The 19,244-nt window shown below is 35.9% G+C and overlaps 1 protein-coding gene across 1 annotated transcript in view; it reads right to left on the bottom strand.

Annotated features, from left to right (window-relative positions):
* The window catches only part of P2RY8 (P2Y receptor family member 8), a 92,705-nt gene that overhangs the window by 48,100 nt on the left and 25,361 nt on the right, over positions 1–19,244 (bottom strand). The window lies entirely within an intron of this gene.

Raw genomic sequence — 19,244 nt, 5'->3', positions numbered from 1 at the left:
GCAGAGCCCTACTTTAACAAAGAGTTAAAAGTCAAGTAATAGGCTGGGAAAATGAACAAACAACAGGGAAGAAAACCCTAGCCATAGAAAATTGCTATGGTGACAAGGAAGACCAAAACACACACTCAGAAGAAGAGAACAAATTCAAAGCTCCTGCATCCAAAGCCTCCAAGAAAAATATGAATTGGTCTCAGGCCATTGAAGAGCTCAAAAATGATTTTAACAATCAAGTAAAAGAGGTAACAGAAAAACTGAGATGAGAAATGAGGGTGTTGTAAGAAAATCGTGGAAAATGAGTCAACAGCTTGGTAAAGGAGACAATAAAATACTGAAGAAAATAACACCTTGAAAAACAGACTAAACAAAATGAAAAAAGAGGTCCAAAAAACTATTGAGGAGAAGAATGTCTTAAAAATCAGAATTGGCCAAATGGAAAAGGAAGTCGAAAAGTTCACTGAAGAAAATAATTCCTTAAAAATTAGAATGGAGAGGATGGAAGCTAATGACTTTATGAGAAATCAATAAACAATAAAGACAAAACCAAGAAAATGAAAAAATAGACGACAATGTGAAGTGTCTTATTGGAAAAACAACTGAATTGGAAAATAAATTCAGGAGTGGTAATTTAAAAATTATTGGACTACCTGAAATCCATGACAAAAAAATAACCTTAGACATCATCTTTCAAGAAATTGCCAAGGAAAACTGCCCTGATATTCTAGCACCAGAGGGTAAAATAGAAATGGAAAGAATCCACTGATTATCTCTCAAAAGAGATTCCCAAATGAAAACTTCCAGGAATATTATAGCCAAATTTCAGAGTTCCTAGGTCAAAGAGAAAATATTGCAAGGAACCAAAAAGAAACAAGTCAAGTATCATGGAGTTACAGTCAGGATAACACATGATTTAGCAGCTTCTCCATTAAAGGATTAGAAGACTTAGAAGATGACATTCTGGAAAGCAAAGGAGCTAGGATTACAATCAAGAATCACTTACCCAGCAAAACTGAGTATAATTCTTCTGGGGAAAAATAAACATTCAATGAGATGGAGAATTTTCAAGCATTCTTGATGAAAAGACCAAAGCTGAATGGAAAATTTGACTTTCAAATAAAAGAATTAAGAGAAGCATAAAAAGGTAAACAGAAAAGGGAAACTATAAGGTACTTAATGAGGTTAAACTGTTTACATTCCTGTATGGGAAGATGATATTTGTAACTCATAAGACCTTTGTCGTTATTAGGATAACTAGAAGGACATATATAGACAGAAGGCACAGGTGTGAGTTTAATATGAAGGGATGATATCTAAAAAATGAAATTAAGGGGTGAGAGAGGAATGTACTGAGAGAAAGAGAAAGAGAGAGGTAGAATGGGAAAAATTATCTCACATAGAAGAGGCAAGGGAAAACTTTTATAGTAGAGGAAAAGAGAGGGGAGCTGAGAGGAAGTGAATGAACCTTACTCTTATCAGAATTGGCTCAAAAAGTGAATAACATGTATACTCAGTTGGTTATGGAAATTTACCTTACCCTACAGGAAGGAGGAGGGGAAGAGAATAAGAGAAGGGGGGGTGATAGAAGGGAGCACAGATTGAGGGAGGGGATACTCAGAAGCAAAACACTTTCAAGGAGGGACAGGATGAAAGGAGAAAGAGAATAGAATAAATGGGGGTAGGAATAGGATGGAGGTAAATGCAGTTAGCAATAGCAACGTGAAAAAAAATTTGAAGCATGTTTTTCTGATCAAAGCATCATTTCTCAAACGTATAGAGAAATGAGCCAAATTTATAAAAATAAGAGCCACTCCCCATTTGATAAATGATCGAAAGATATGGCTACCTATAGCCATGTGAAAAAATGCATCCACTGTTGATTGGAGAAATGTAAATTAAAACAACTCCTGAGACACTACCTCGTACCTTTTAGACTGACTAATAAGGTAAATGACAAATGTGGGAAGTGATGTGGAAAAAATGAAACATTAATGCACTGTTGGTGGAGTTGTGAACTGATTCAACCATTCTGTAGAACAATTTGGAATTGTGCCCAAAGGGCTATAAAACCATGCATATATACTCTTTGACCTAGCAATACTAGGTCAAAGATAGTCTGTGTCCTAAAGGAGATAAAAAAATCCCCCCAAATGGAAAAGGATCTATATGTGCAAAATATTTATAGCTGCTCTTTTCTGGGGGCAAAGAATTAGAAACTGAGGGATGTCCATCAATAGGGGAATGTCTGAAGAAGTTGTGTTATGTGATTATGATGGAATACTGTTGGAGTATAAGAAATGAGGAGCTGGATATTCTCAGAAAATCGTGGAAAGACTTGCATGGGCTGATGCAAAGTGAAATGTACTGTGTGCAAGGTAATAGCAATATTGTAAGATGATCAGCTGGGAATGGTTTAACTATTCATAACAATAAGATGATCTGAGATAATTCTGAAGGACTTGTGATGAAAAGTTCTTCCCCAGAGGAAGAACTGATGATTTGGGAATACAGACTGAAGAATACTTTTTAAAACTTTCTTCAATTTTCTTGAGTTTCTTTTTTGTCTCTATTTTCTTTCACAACATGAACACAGCATGTTTTGCATGATTGCACATGTATAACCTATATTGAATTGCTTGCCTTTCAATAAGGGAGGGGGGTTGGGGAAGAAGGAAAGAGAGAATTTGGAACTCCAAAGTTTTAAGAACAAATATTAAAAGTTGTTTTAATATGTAACTGGAGAAAAATAAAATACAAAATAAATTTTTTAAAAAAGAAAAGAGGGAAGACAGAGAAAGAAAGAAGGAATAATAAAGAAAGAAGGCTAACATTAACTCTTAAGACTAAATGGACATTTGTTCTACCCTTACACTAAATCACTTCTGAAGGACTGAGTCAGAATTAACTTTGTGATACATGATTTCATTCTAAATATGTTAAGCAGTCTTCCTATCTGTAACTCTCCCAACATGTTTTAGGATCCTCTAACATACAAATTTACTGTCTTGTCTATCACATTTAATTCAATTCAGCAAATCTTTATTTAGTTTCCACTATATGCAAGATACTATAATAGAAAAATCTCCCCATACCTCTGTTCTCTGTAGCCCTTCCTTGGTGTCTGTGCTTCATTCGGATGCACCATTCCTCGAGGTTTGAAAAGTCTCTAAACCTCAGATGTCATATTCACCTGTGATATTCAGAGGACAGCATGCTTCCTTACAATCTCTATCACCTTGCACAGCTATACTGAGGGATCGTTTCAGGTCAAGGTAACAGCATCGTAGCACAGACATTCCTGTTTTGAGTTTTCTGAACTTGTTTCACTGAACTTTTGGTCTGTGGTTGGGTATAACTGATTTAATCTCCAGTTGTGCTTGAATCAAGAGGAAGAAATGTCACGGACCATTTTGATTGATTAGTTAACTCCTTTCATTCAGGAAGTGACAGTTTACTGGTTGAAGATACCCAGGAAGATATCATTTTCCTTAATTTCATCTTTTTGTTTTCCCTTTAATGTGTACATCTTAATTTAAACTGGTCTTAAGTCTACATATAGGTAAAACTCCTCCTCTCCCTCAAGTACTGAGCACAATCTCATTTAACTCTTGGGGAGACTTCTGTTGCAGGACATAGAGGAAAAGAGTAGGGTGTCATGGGTCTGACAATAACAGAAAAAGAACAAGTATTAAAGTGGAGGATACTAAAAGATCTTTTTTAAGGATTACAAAATTTTTATTTGAGCAATATAACTACCTCCTTCCTTCCCCTTTCCTTATCTAGGTTTTTGTAATTAACTCCTTTTTGTAGAACAGGGCAACCTTCAAAGAGTCTAGTAACTTCCTGTAAAAATACATCATAAAACAACCAAGTGGAGTCCTGAAGACACACTGTAGGACTTTGAAGGTGTTTGCCTCCAATATACTTCTCATCACCTTCAGTGTTCAACTTTTTAAATCTCTGTGACTACACTGAACGGTGGCCCTGCCCATGCAGCTTATCTGAATCTCAGTCCCCATTGCTGGCGTGGGAGAACTGGAGGCCAGGTGGCTGTGGAGAGGAAATTCTGCTGAGATTCTGGGCACAAAAATCTCTCCTTGCTCCCAGATCAGTATACACGCTTGACTGTGCCACCTTGGAGGAACTGAGATCTTACAGATTCCCAGAGTATACCCTACTCTTGACAAAGGACCCAAAAGTCAAGTAACTGGTTGAGAAAATACCCAAAAAAGGGAAAAAAATAAGACTATATAGAAGGTTACTTTCTTGATGTACAGATATCTTCTCCCATCCTTTCAGATGAGGAAGAACAATGCTTACCATCAGGGAAAGACTTAAAAGTTAAGGCTTCTGTATCCCAAACATCCGAAATTAAATCTCTATGACTCTTTTGGTTTTGATGGCTAAGAATGAGTGCAAATAGTGGCTGTTTGTTCTGGCCAGAAACTCTGAGGGTCTTCGCCTCCCAGACTGATACTTTTGTGAAGGTAAAAGTAAGTCATCTTTTACCTCAACTCTTATCTAACCTTTAATTACTGAATGGGTGCTACCTCAGACAAACTGAGACCTGGAGAAGACCATAGCTTAAAAAGGCCAGTCTCCTGCGGCCATCTCCCGTGGTTTTGATCTATGTCTTGCTACTGGACTCCAATGACTCTGCAGGAGAGAGTGAGGCTGATGGCTTTGCATAGCTCTGCCTCACTTAAATCCAATTCACTTGCAAGTCAAGACATCACTCTCTTGATGTCATTGGTCCTTTTTGAGAATGAAGGATGAACAACAGCAATTTTTAGATCTTGATTAAAGAGACAAGCAGTAACAAAAACCCGAATAAAGCCATGCTAATCTCATCTCTTTTGAAGGCAATTATCATTTTATATTATTTGATGAAAAAAATAAATACAAACCCCCCCCTGCCATCAGTCCATTTAGAAGCATTTGTGGTAGACAGTGGAGTTCCCAGATTCATCATATTCTTACTTGTTGATACACATCTACTGAAAAGAAGATGAAAGGGAGACCAGAAAGGAACTTCCAATCCAGATACAGTACTCCAGCTCAGGTGGAGCAACTGATCTTGATTTCATTGTTTCAGGGGCTAGGGTTGTAACCCCCTTTTGCATTTTGTCAACAAAGCCAAGGTACGTGGTGATAAGAGACAAAACAGTCAAGTTTCTATTACTATGAGTAAGGAATTCCATGAAATTGCTGCATATTTGCATTATTTGAAGTTATACTTGTGAAAATTTGATAATTTGTTCTAGCCTAATAGGAATATGAAGTGTTAATTTAAATAAATTATGCAGCTGCTTCAAGTAATAAATTATTGGCATGAATTGTGACCTAACTATAAGGTCTTGGCTTATAGATCTTTATAGATGTCAAAATCACATTTAATGACTGAACAAAGTAGAGAGCGTCTCCTTGATGCCATGTACAATTTCCTTCTTAGCTAAGTTAGTGAAACAGTAACCTGTCTTTATGTCAGGATCTTCATGAGGTAGTCCATCAGGCCAGCCAGAGCTAGGTGGAATATCCCATAGAGAGGAGTATAACTTTCCTAGAGAGGCACAGTGTGATGACACCATCACTGGAATCCATTGCAATGGAAGAATATAGCAAAGTCTGGATGGTAACATTCATGACTGGGATATTGAAGTTCTTAAATACTGTTTTTGTCCTCTTTTGTCTGAAGGCTTTGAGGTTCTGAAAGGAATGGAAGATGCTTCTGGATGGAATCACAGCCAATGTTTCAGAGATTTTTGTTTGTTTGTTTGTTTTTTACCAAACTTTCTTACTTATGGCTATATTCTTTAAGCAGCATTGACTCAGAAGGCAAAAGAAAACATTGTGTTGTGGTTTTAGGAGAGCTAGGAAGGCCCCGCAGTTCTGCTGTCTTTCAACCAATGACTGATGATGACCGAACTCCTAGCATTATGTGTGCTAGTAAATATGCAACCACCAGTGTTAAAATATATATATACACACACACACATATATATTCATATATACATATATATGTGTGTGTGTATATATACATACACACATAAATACATATACATATATATATATATATTAACCAGGACATTATTTTCCATTATTGCTGTGTTAACACTTTTTCCATTACTTTAAGTTGAGATGATTATCAAAACAAGAAATCAAGTCCTGATTTGTAGATTTATTTGCCCATTTCTGAGGTGTAAAAGCTCACTTCGAAAATGTAACAATCAATTTTCTAACTAGAACTGATTACAGCATATCCCTGCTTTGATCACTGCTACAATGCAAATACTTTTGGATAGAACAATACTCAAGGCTATGAGGTCATTTATAAGACACACTTCATGTGACTGAATAAGTACTGGATATATATGAGGATAGAAAGAACTGTGCCCCACAAAGGTAAAAGAAGAGAAAGAGGGATATCAGAGACATTTCATCTACTGCACAATTCTGTCTCTGGCTGAGCCCCAGGTTGACCCTGCTGTAATTTCTTGGAGCCTAGAGGATAGAAGACATTGGAACTATTTATCTTGGATGTGGAGAGGCAAGGTTGAACATCTGGGTCTAAAATTATCTGTATGACTACCTCCTTAGCATAGTAGATTGCCACTGCTGTCATTCTGGAGTCCTGGGAGCTCTTAATCTGAGGTCTGTCAACTTGTTTTTTATTTTTTATAAATGTATTTCAATATAATTATCTTCCTTTATAATCCTATGTATTTTATTTTATACACTTAAAACCATTATTCTGAAAAAGGATCCATAGATTTCATCACACTGTCAAATGCTATGGCACAAACACACACAGGGAAAAATATAAGACCCCTTGCTCTTGAGAGAAATGATTATTAATAACCAATAATTTGAGAAGATTCAGATTTTCCTCTTTTTCTTTTACCCTCATTTCAAGACCTCAGTCTCTGAAGGTTGAGCTAATCTTCTCCTCTATCCAGACCCCACTCAGGTGGAGCAGTCATTGTGTTCTACTTGGGTATAGGTGGGGATAAAGTTTTTAAACTGATTGCCCAAGGCTGCAGTTAATTTAGAGGTAAATGACATAATCAAAGTTCAGTTCCAGCCCTCACTGTAATATTAATTCTCTCATTACTTTTTAGCCCATCAGAGTTGATTGTCACCCTTGGAACATTCCTCTTCCAATGGGCATATAAGCCCGAGTCCACCCTTACCATGATTGTCCTTGGTCTAAGTGAGAGACTGCCAAATGACAATCCTTTTACTAAAATGCTGGTGTTATTAATAAAAATGATTAAAATACCCAGAAATTATGTCTGTTGGACCTTTTTAAATGCCACACTCTAGATCAGAGGTATCAAACACTCAGTCCTAGAAGCATAAGTGGTTCACAATATTCCCAAGTGCAAAAATATAGTTTCTATTTTATTTTGATGTGTAAATAGATTAATAAAAGAGAAATATATAAACACACGCAATTTTCTAAGTCAATATCCTTCAGGAATACTTATGTATAATTTAGTCACCTTTGTCTGTACTCGTATTGTATTGTATCTCCTTTGGTCATTGTAATGGGAAAGGATTAATTATAAAACTCTTCTAGTACTGAAGACTTTTGAGGAAATTTTTGTTTCATTTTGAGCATTTCCAGGTATTTGCTATTGCTTAAAAGCCAGGGATTGTGCATTTCTGCAAAAAAAGTTGTTTGAAGTTAAGGTGTGAAATGTCTAAGAAAACGGACATGGTGGTTTTATTGCTTACCTGTTTAAACATCTTAAGATGTAGGAAATAAGCATTTTCTATAGAAACCTCAACTTCATTATAGGTTTCCCCAATAAGTTTTGTATCTTCTTTTCAACTTCTTTGTCTATATCCCCTTTGAGGGGTTATTTCTAAGCTTCTTATAGTTAGTATTTAGGTCATGTGAATAAATTAAGGTTTATTGGGTATACATATAAATTTTTTTTTTTTAGAAAACCACATCAATTTGTGACGAGCACTTAAATTATTTCCCCACAAATATAAAGGCTGTTTTCTTACAAATACATATCCTTTCCAAGAGCCAAGATGATGGAGTAAGCAGCAAGTCACTTTTACCTTCCCTTATTGACCTTGAAAAATATAGAAAATACTACCCCAGGAAAAATAGTGGAATAGTGGAGCCAACAGAAAGATGGAGTTCAGCAGAGCTTGTGAGGCTAGAGGGATTAATGGTAAAAGTCCCTATTGCTGTGACTGAAGGGGACTAGTACAGGATGGGAGGTATTCTGGCAAGCAAGCAGCAAGCCCCACCTCAGTGGACTAGCAGGAGATCCTTAGCCCCAGGGTGGCAGAGTGGCCAAGTGCCAATACCAGGACCCACCTTGTGCTTTGGTACAGCCAGGGGAACTAGTACAGAGAAGCACCACATGCACTGGCAGATAAGTGTTTACCAGTGGCTGAGCCTACCCATGCTCCAGTGCAGGCAGTCCTGAGTGAGGAGGCAACCTCCTGTGGTCAGACCACCCCCACCTCTACACCCCATTCTATGAGCTTCAATTTAACCCTGGGAAAACACAGAAAAATCCCACCTGGCCTCTGCATACAGTGGCCACCACCACCAGTTCCAGCTCAGCACTAGGTGAGGTAGAATCTCTATAGCCTTCAGCTGCCAGCACCTGAGGCCCCACCACACAAAGCCAGTAACCAGGCCCCTATCACCCAGAACAAGAAGCTCGGGACAGTTCCCTCCTGTGCACCAGAGGTACAGACCAACTTTAAAATCCAGGAAAAAGGCAAACACCATGAGAAAAAAGCAACACAGAGAAACAAAGACCATAGATCAAAACACAAATTCAGAAGAGTACAGCATTGTCAATATACCTACATCTAAAACCTCAAAGGGAAATATGAATTGATCTCAAGCCCAAAAAACCTTCTTGTAATAGCTAAGGAAGGATTTTAAAAGTCAAATTATAGCTGTAGAAGAAAAATTGAACAATTTCTTTAAAAATACAATTGGCAAAATGGAAAATAGTACACTGAAGAAAACATCTCCTTAAAAATAGAATTGGCAAAATGGAAAAAGAGGTACAAAAGTTAACTGAAGAAAGCAATTTATTAAAAGTTAGAATTGAGCAAATGTAAGCTAATGACTCTATGAAACATCAAGAATCAGTCAAACAAAATCAAAAGAATGAAAAAATAGAAGACATAAAATACTTCATTGGAAAAACAACTGACTTGCAAAATAGATCCAGGAGAGATAATTTAAGAATTATTGGTCTATCTGAAAACTGTGATTAAAAAAAAAGGAACCTAGACAGTATCTTTCAAGAAATCAAAGAAATTGCTTTGGGGACCTAGAATCAGAGGGCAAATAGTCACAGAAAGCATCCACTAATTATCTACTGAAAGAGCTCCCAAATTGAGAACACCAAGGAATATTGTAGCCAAATTCCAGAATTATGAAGTCAAGGAGAAAATACTACAAGTAGCCAGAAAGTAACAATTCAAATATTGTGAAACCTCAGTCAGGATCACACAGGACCTTGCAGTTTCTACACTATAAGATCAGGGGGCATGAATTATGATATTCCATAAGGCAAAGGAACTTGGATTACAAACAGGGATCAACTACCCAGAAAAATTGAACATAACTTTCAGGAGAGAAGATGGACATTCAAAAAAATAGGGGACTTTCAGATCTTCCTGATGAAAAGACCAGAGCTCAATGGAAAATTTGATCTTCAAATAAAAGACTCAAGAGAGGCATAAAAAGGTAAATAGGAAAGAGAAAAAAAACCGTGTTATTTAATGAGGGTAAACTGTTTACCTCCCTACATGAGAAGATGATACTTGTAACTCTTGAGAACTGTATCTTTATTATGCCACTTAGAAAGAATATACATAAGAAAAAGGATGTGGGTATAAATCAACTTTAGTGGGATGATAAAAAAACTAACAAAGTGGTGAGAAAGGGAATGGAATGGGAAAAGAGGAAAGGAGGAGGCAGAAAAGGATAAACTACATCACATAAAGAGGCAAAAAAAATGTTCCAGTAGAGGGAAAGGAGGGAGGGAGATGGGCATTGTTTGAATCTTATTCTCCTTGGATTTGGCTCAAGGAGGGAATAACATACTCAGGAATAGAAATCTAACTTGCCCTATAGACACCTACACAAAAATTGACCATGTACTAGGGCATAAAACCTCACAATCCAATACAAAAAGGCAGAAATAGTCAATGCATCCTTTTCATATCATGATGCAATAAAAATTATGTGTAATAAAGGGCCATGGAAAGATAGACCAAAAATTAATTGGAAACTAAATAATCTAATCCTAGGGAATGAGGGGGTCAAGCAACAAATCATAGAAACAATCAATAACCTCATTCAAGAGAACGACAACAATGAGACAACCTACCCAAACTTATGGAATGCAGTGAAAGCAGTTCTTAGGGGAAGTTTAATATCTCTGAATGCTTATATGAATAAAATAGAAAAAAAGAGGAGATCAACGAATTGGGCTTGCAACTGAAAAAGCTGGAAAAAGAACGAATTGAGAATCCTCAATTAAATACCAAATTAGAAATACTGAAAGCCAAAGGAGAGATAAATAAAACTGAAATTAAGAAAATTATTGAACTAATAAATAAAACTAACATCCAGCCCTATTAAAACACTAAACAGCATAGGAATAAATAGAGTCTTCCTCACAATGATCTACCTTAAACCATCAGCAAGCATTACGTGTAATGAGGATAAGCTAGAAGCATTTTCAATATAAAATTGAGGGTGAAACAAGGATGTCCATCTTCACCACTGTTACTCAATATGGTACTAGAAATATTAGCTTTAGCAATAAGAGAGGAAAAAAATTGAAAGAATTAGAATGGGCAAAGAAGAAACAAAGCTATCACTCTTTGCAGATGATATGATGATATACTTAAAGAATCCTAGAAAATCAAGTAAAAAAACTACTTGAAATTATAAACAAATAGCAAAGTTGCAGGGTATAAAAGCAACTCACACAAATCATTGGCATTTCCATATATTACTAACAAAGCTCAATAGCAAGAAATAGAAAGAAAAATTCCCTTTAATCCTTATAAAATATTTGGGAATCTACCTACCAAAACAAACTCAGGAACTGTATGAACACAGTTCAACACACTTTTCACACAAATAAAGTCAGATCTAAATAATTGGAAAAACCTCAGTTGCTCATGGGTAGGCCATGCTAACATAGTAAAAGTGGCAATTCCACTTACTTTAATTTACTTATTCAATGCTGTACCAATGAAACTACCAAAAATTATTTCATAGAGCTAGGAAAATAATAACAAAATTCATCTGGAAGAACAAAAGTTCCAAAATACCAAGGGAATTAATGAGAAGAAATGCAAGGGAAGGTGACCTGGCCACACCAGATCTTAAAATGTATTATAAAGCAGCAATCCTCAAAACTACTTGGTACTAGCTAAGAAATAGAGTGGTGGATCTGTGGAATAGGACACTAGACACAGTAGTCAATGACTACAGTAATCTATTGTTTGATAAACCTAAATACTCCAGCTTTTGGGATAAGAACTCACTATTTGACAAGAACTGTTGGAGAAACTGGAAATCAGTATGGCAGAAATGAGGCATAAACCAACATCTTAATACTGTCTATCAAAATAAAGTCAAAACAGGCACACAATTTAGATATAAAGGATGATACTATAAGCAAACTGGGAGAAGGAGGAATAGTTTACCTGTCAGGTTTATGGAAAATTGAAGAATTTATGACCAAACAAGAGATAGAGAACATGATGAAATGCAAAATGAATAATTCTGATTATATTAAATTGAAAAGTTTTTGCACAAAACCAATGCAACCAAGATTGGGAAGGAAGCAGAAAACTGGGAAAGAATTTTTGCAACTAGTGTCTGTGATAAAGGCCTCATTTCTAAAATATATAGAGAACTGAGTCAAATGTACAAGAATACAAATCATTCCCCAGGTGAGAAATGGTCCAAGGATATGTACAGGCAGTTTTCAGAGGAAGAAATTAAAGCTATCTATAGTCATATGAAAAAATGCTCTAAATCACTATTGATTAGGGAAATGCAACTCAAAACAACTCTGAGGCACCACATCACGCCTATCAGATTGGCTAACATGGCAAAACAGTAAAATGATAAAAGTTGGAGAAGTTGTAGGAAAATTGGAATAGCAATGCATTGTTGGTGGAGTTGTGAACTGATCTAACCATTATGAAGAATAATTTGGAACTACGCCCAAAAGGCTACAAAACTGTGCATACCGTTTGACCCAGCAATATCACTTTCAGGTCTGTATCCAAAGAAATCATACAAATTGGAAAAGGACCTGCATGTACCAAAATATTTGTAGCAGGTCTTTTTTTGTGGTGGCAAAGAATTAGAAATGGAGAGGATGCCTATCCATTGGGGAATGGTTGAACAAGTTGTGGTATATGAATATAATGGAATACTATTGGGCTATAAGAAACGATGAGCAAGCAGACTTCAGAAAAACCTGGAAAGATTTGTATTAACTGATGCTGAGTGAAATGAGCAGAATCAAGAAAACATTGCACACAGTAACAACCACATTATATTCATACACCACTGGGCTGCCATGTAGAGATTTTAGGCATTCTTGCTACTTTAGAGTTTGTATGAATCCAGAATCCAAACTATTCTCATAGAAACAGGCAGAGCATTCATTATATAATCTAAAATCAGTATATAATCTCTAAAGTACCCCCATCTTACATGAATCTTCCAACAAAGCTATACTAGATTTGAGGTGCTCAGTGGGTCAGTACCCATTTAAAAACCATAGCTAATGAACTCACACTGAAATACTTGCTTTTACTAGTCTAGTTCAAACAAAATATATTTATTTATATATATATTAATGAATTATATATATTTAAAATGCATAGTAAATGAAGTAACAAAAGAAGAATTGCCCTGCGAACAAGTGGGAATACAGTCTCCTATTGGCTACTCAACCATCAGTGGAGAGAGCACACATGTAGAGAGCACATACATATGTATATGCATGTACATATATACATGGTATATACACACATACATGTCTATATGTGCATATACATGCGTATATGTGTATACACACATATTGTCATGTCCAAACTTACCTCCAGTTCCTTTTCTAATCACCTTGATTTAAGAGGATTGAGAATGATAACAACAGTTAGTGCAGTATTGTTTTTTAAATTTTAGTTATTAGTTGAAGTTATGATTTTATTTCAATTTAATAATTATAATTTTATGGTTCATTTCCACTTTGAACAATGAAAATAATTCTTCCTAAACTGGAAAAGCAGAATTAATCCTAGCTTTTGCTCCATGTCAGGGCAAGTGATTTTACCATTCCTCCAGAGTAGCATGTGGTTTAGAGTAGGAGCAATGGCTTCCCTTCATGACCACTTTTGGAAAACTACAAAATAATTGTGTTACACACCAATTGGATATTCAGCCTCTAAAAGAACACAGAGCGAAGGCATGACAAGGACAAATCAGTAACCCTGGTTACCTGGCTACTTGTTTATTTTCCTAGGACTTCTTGCAGTGATCTCTAACCATCATCGCACTACAAATACCCTAGGTAACAGAACGCCTCTCTTGGAGACTACTTAGATCACTGGTAGCTGCTCAGTAATTTTCCCCTTCATCTAGGACTGTGATTTTTTTGCTTCATGGACTGAAGATATCGAGCATTTATTAGATTCTTGCTATGTGCTATATACTGTGCTAAATTCTGGGAATACAAGCAAAAGAAAAGATAATTTCTACCTTCAAGAGGTTTACATTTTAGCGAGTGAAGGCAATAAACAAAGATTTTTGAGACTGAGAAGGACAGAGTATAGTTATGTCAATAAAGTTAAACATCATGTGACATCTTTTGTGCTTAATGGTATTCTTTTCAATTTGTTCTATTTGATATCCTTTGGTTTATTCATTCAAATTTGTATATATATTTACATATAACCCTGCTGGGCAGATTGTGTTATGATCTTCAGTTTGCATATCAGGAAACTGCGGCAGAGAGGGATTAAGTGACTTGCCAAAGGTCTCACAGCTATTAGTTTCTGAGACAGAACTTGAACTCATGTCTTCTTCACCTCAAATCAAGCATTCTATCCACTGAGCTACCCACTTAACTCCAAAGTCAATTAACTCATTTGTTTTTGATCTTACACATTTAAATATGCACATCTTCATGTTAAATGCAGAATTAAATGATATATTCTTTGAGTATTCTTTTCTTTTATTGCAGTAAGAGGATTAAAGCACTTTGGGGGAGTTGATAAATGTAAGGGAATGTAGGAGGTACTGTATGAAGTGTACAAAGGTTTACTTTGAATACTTATGACTCTGATGGGGAACAGCTGAAATGAGGATAGTTAGATAGGTTTTTCCTCTGGGCCATTTAAGGACATCATAGATTAGGAAGAGGGCTGATATACAGTGGTTTGATTGCATGTAGAGATTAGCATATACTCGTGTGAGAGAATGTGGTAGTGAGGGCGTTTGGTGTGAGTGTGTGTAATTCCCCTTTATAAGAATTTTGTTCAGTCTGGCTTGTAAAAAGTGTGTTAGCACCTGTCATGTTGGCTTAGTTCTTCTTTCCCAAGTTATTATTGTGATGTGTGGCAATATGACACGTGACTGTGGCTCATGCTGCTGCATGGCTCACACATACTGGACCCCAGCATTGGGGAAATGAGTAATAATGAGATTGGGGGCCAGATTCAACATTGTGCTGTTTATCTGAATTTGATTGGATAGCCATTTCTGGTTTCCCATATATCCAGGAGACCAGGACATACAGAAGAGTAATTTTCCATACTCAAAGATTTCCTCATCCAAGCACTGGGAAATACCTCAAGCAGAGGTGACATTAATCTCCCGGGGGTAATGACAGAAGTTTCTGTCACAGACCAGAGCCAATAAATATCACTTTTAGGTGATTTCCTGAAGGATTCCCAACTTAGTAGCAATGGAAATGTCCCATATCCATTATCAAATGTCACTAAGGTTATAAATGAGTCTTAACATGCACATTAACTTTAAGGTCCCTTTTAGCTCTAAATCTATGAAGAGTCTTAGACTTTGCATAGTGAAGAGGGAGAAATTTCACATAAATATATATACATAGTTTACACACACATATATATGTATGTATACATACATATTATATACATACACATACATATGTAGACATAGGTATAGACACTATAGTAAATGTTGTAAACATATATGCTATGTATATTTTCTATATAATACATATTATTATATATTCTATTACAGAATTATTATATTTAATCTAGTATATGACATACCATATATACATATGTGTATATATTATACACACATACATATATTATCAATCTATCAATATCTATCTACCCATTTATCCTTCTATTATTTATCTATCCATCTATTCTTACACGTATCATATATGATATAGTTTAAGACAGATAATACATAATAAGATGGGGCAGCTAGGTGGCACAGTGTATAGAGTGCTGGCCTGGAGTCGATAAGATTCATCTTCCTGAGTTCAAATCTGGACCTTAGACATTTATTAGCTGTGTGACCCTGGGCAAATCACTTAACCCTGTTTCCTTTAGTTTCCTCATATGTAAAATGAGCTAGAGAAGGAAGTGGCAAACCACTTCAATATCTTTTTTTCTTTCCTCCAGAAACAAGGCATATAATTCTGGTTTTTCCTCATCAGCACTTCTACATATGAACAAATATTTTCTGAAATTCAAATCTACCTGGCTTTCAGTATGTTATAACACTCAATTATCATTTACTGAGCACTTAGCATGGGCCAGGCACCATGCTAGGCTGTGGGGAGGCAAGGACAGAAAGGAAATCATGCCTGCCCTCAAGGTGTTCGCATTCTCTCATCCCACGGCAGTATTCTACAATCATCCATCTTCTATCATTAAAGTGTACACCATAAAGAGTTCATTGAGAAGTATTCCAAGCCAAAAAGGGCACAAAATATATCCAGAATTTAAATGCAAAAACCTGAAAGAGTGAAACCCCAAGTTTTTACTATCAATATCATAGCAGACGATCATAATAATGACCCAGAGGACATCAAAAGTTCCAATGTCTTTTGGCTTGAGGTAAGTCATTTAAATCTCCCTGGTCCTCCGTATTCTCATATGCAAAATTAGAGGGTTACATAGGATTCTATAAACTACCCAAATCAAACTCTAACCTTAATTCTCTCCAATGACACAGATTGCAATTCATCCATGCATGTTCCTCCTATGTATGGCCAAAAAAATGTCATCACTAAGCGGCCAGCCTACAGGTGAGGTGCTTCCTCATAACAAGCTAGATTCGTCTTCAGAAAATCCATTTGATCTGTTACAGGGGCCATACTGAAAGCCTCTTATATGAAGAAAAAACATTAAATTATATTCAGTACAATATTAGGGTTAAGTGTATTGCAACTCTTTGAAAATGGTCAATCCATACACCACATCTCCAACAACACTCATCTTTTCTTTAAAATTTTATTTTAGACGCAAAGGCCAGAACACAAATACAGAATAGAGAAAAGAAACAAAAATATATCATAAATTTAAGTATTGAAACTTAAATACAAAGTAAGAAGGAAAAAAACATGTGCATAGCAGAACATAGGAGCAGATTTAAAATATGTAACAATAAGTTTTCATTTCAAGAAAGCCTGTATGATAACTCATACATGTTGTGTTGAGAATTGTCCATCTGTTCTTTGCTTCCTTGTGTTTTCTTTTGTTTTGTGCTGTGTACTTTTTGACTTTGTTCTTTTCTTCTCTCTTCCCCTACTCCCAGAAGGCTAGAATCAAGTTTAGATATGTTTCTCTATAGCTATAGGCATATACAGACACCTATACATATATACATACCTATATAGACATAGACTTTCCACTACCTTATCCTCCTATTATTTGACTATCCCCCTCCCCATCCTCCCATTCCCATAAATCTAAATACCCTTCTATACCCCCTTTTATACCGATTCCCTCATTCTCCCCTCTAAAGAGCCCTCCCTTGTCCTCTCTCCCCTCCCCATGCCCCTACTATTTTATTTCTTCTGAATTTAGAAGACTTTTATAGTCATATATATATATATATATATATATAGATAGGTATATCTATATCTATATCTATCTATCTATCTATCTATCTATCTATCTATCTATCTATCTATCTATCTATCTATCTATCTATCTATCTATCTGTAGATCCCTCTTAAACCTATTTCCAATGAAAGTAGGTTACTAGAACTACCAGTCGTCTGCTCCTGTCTAATTCCTCTGTAACAATTCTTCCTCTTGCACCTCAGTTGTATAAAATAATTACTCTTTTTAGCTGTTCCTAAATAGTTTTACTTTTTAAATTCATATCATGCTCAGGTTTACCTCAGTCTTTTTTTATGAGCTACCCAATTATTAATAAGAATCTTAGACATATTTTACATATATGAAAAATAAGCAGTCTGTCCTTATCAATCTCTTATAATCAGCCTTTGATGTATACCTTATATTCCTCTTGGTTCTTGTTTATCGAATCTTCTATTAAGTTCAGGATTTCTTTTAAACAAAGTCTTTAAAGTCAGAGAGTTTATCAAATGCACTTTTTTTTTCCACTCAGGATAAAACTTAACTTTGTAGGGTATGATATTTTTGGCCGGAGCCCCAGTGTTTTTGCTCTTTGATATACTATGTTCCAAGACCTGTGGTCCTTTAATGTCTCTTCTGCTAGATCTTGTGTGATTCTGATTGTAGCACCATCATATTTAAATTGTTTTAATCTTGATGGTTTTAATGTTTTATCCTTGAGCTGGGGGTAGATATCTTTTAAGTGGTGACTGATGGATTTTTTGGTATTTCTACTTTCTCCCCTTGTTCTAATGTTTCAGGACAATTTTCTTCAATTATTTCTTGTATTATTGTATCAAGATTCTTTTTTTTGATCATAATTTTCAGTTAGTCCAATTATTTTTATGCTATCTCTTCTTGATCTATTTTCCAAATCTGCTGTTTTTCTTATAAGATGTTTCACTTTCTCTTCTATTTTTCATTATTCATGTTGTGTTTAATTATTTCTTGATCTCTTATAATTTCACTGCCTTCACTTTGCCCAATTCTAATTTTAAGGTGTGATTTTCTTCCTTAAGATTCTGGATCTCCTTTTCTAATTGATTGACTTTCCTTTCATACCTTTCTTGGTTTTCTTGGATTCTTTTTTTTCTTTCAGTTTTCCCTCCATCTCTGTCATTTGATTTTTGGTCTATTTTAAGATCTTGTATGAATTCTTTTTGGACAGATAACCATTTGACATTACTCTATGGGGATTTTTTTACTTCAATATCCTCCTCTGAAGATGAACCCCAGTCATCTCTATTTCCATAATAGCTTTCTATGGTTGGATTTTTGCCTGTACATTTTTTTTTGTGATAATAGCTTAATTTTTGTAATCACTTTTAACCCTGGAGTATGGGAAATAGTGCCTCTTGCCCCAGATCTTCAGTTCTCCTCTCTAGCCTGGAATCAAAGACAAACCTCTAACCTCCTGTAAGTGCCCACAGCCAGGGGCTTTCTGCACCTTTGCTTCTCCACTCACCAGGTGTGTGCTGGATTTTTCTTACTAACACCACTCTTCTCAGCATGACTGGATATGACATTCCTGATCTACAGAGGTTCTTTCAATCTTCCTGGGCTCAAATGCCCCACTCTCCCACTATGCTGGTGGTGAAAGCTCATGTGGCTGGGACTGAGGCAGCCTCTCAAACCAACTCACCCAGGGCTTACCTACCACTTGTTAAAATGGAACCTAGCCTAGAAGTGTTTACTTTTCATAGGGACCAAACTTTATCCTGGGATTTTTCTTCAGATCTTCTCTTACTGTACCAGGAAGACCGGGATTGTGTCCCTATTCTTATTTATCTCCACCCATACTTTGTTTGCCCTAAGGTTCTATTTTAACTCTTTTTTGGGGGGAAAATCTTGAGAGGTTGGAATTTTTTGACTTACTCTGCCATCTTTCCAGAATCTTCAGACAACACTCTTCTTTAACCTTCCTTATCAAGTTCTTTTCCCAGAAAACCCCATTTTTATCAGTAGTCCTGAATAAATGAGTCTATTATGAATAAAATGAAGTTCTATTAAGTCCCTACTAGTAAAATTTTCCTGTGACATGCTCAAATCTTTAGGCCTTTTTTGCATAATTGGCAAAATTTACC

This window comes from Notamacropus eugenii, chromosome 5 (assembly GCF_028372415.1).
Source record: "Notamacropus eugenii isolate mMacEug1 chromosome 5, mMacEug1.pri_v2, whole genome shotgun sequence".
Lineage (NCBI taxonomy): Eukaryota > Metazoa > Chordata > Mammalia > Diprotodontia > Macropodidae > Notamacropus > Notamacropus eugenii.
Note: the sequence above shows the minus strand (reverse complement) of the source record. Positions and strands in the feature narration are given on the sequence as shown.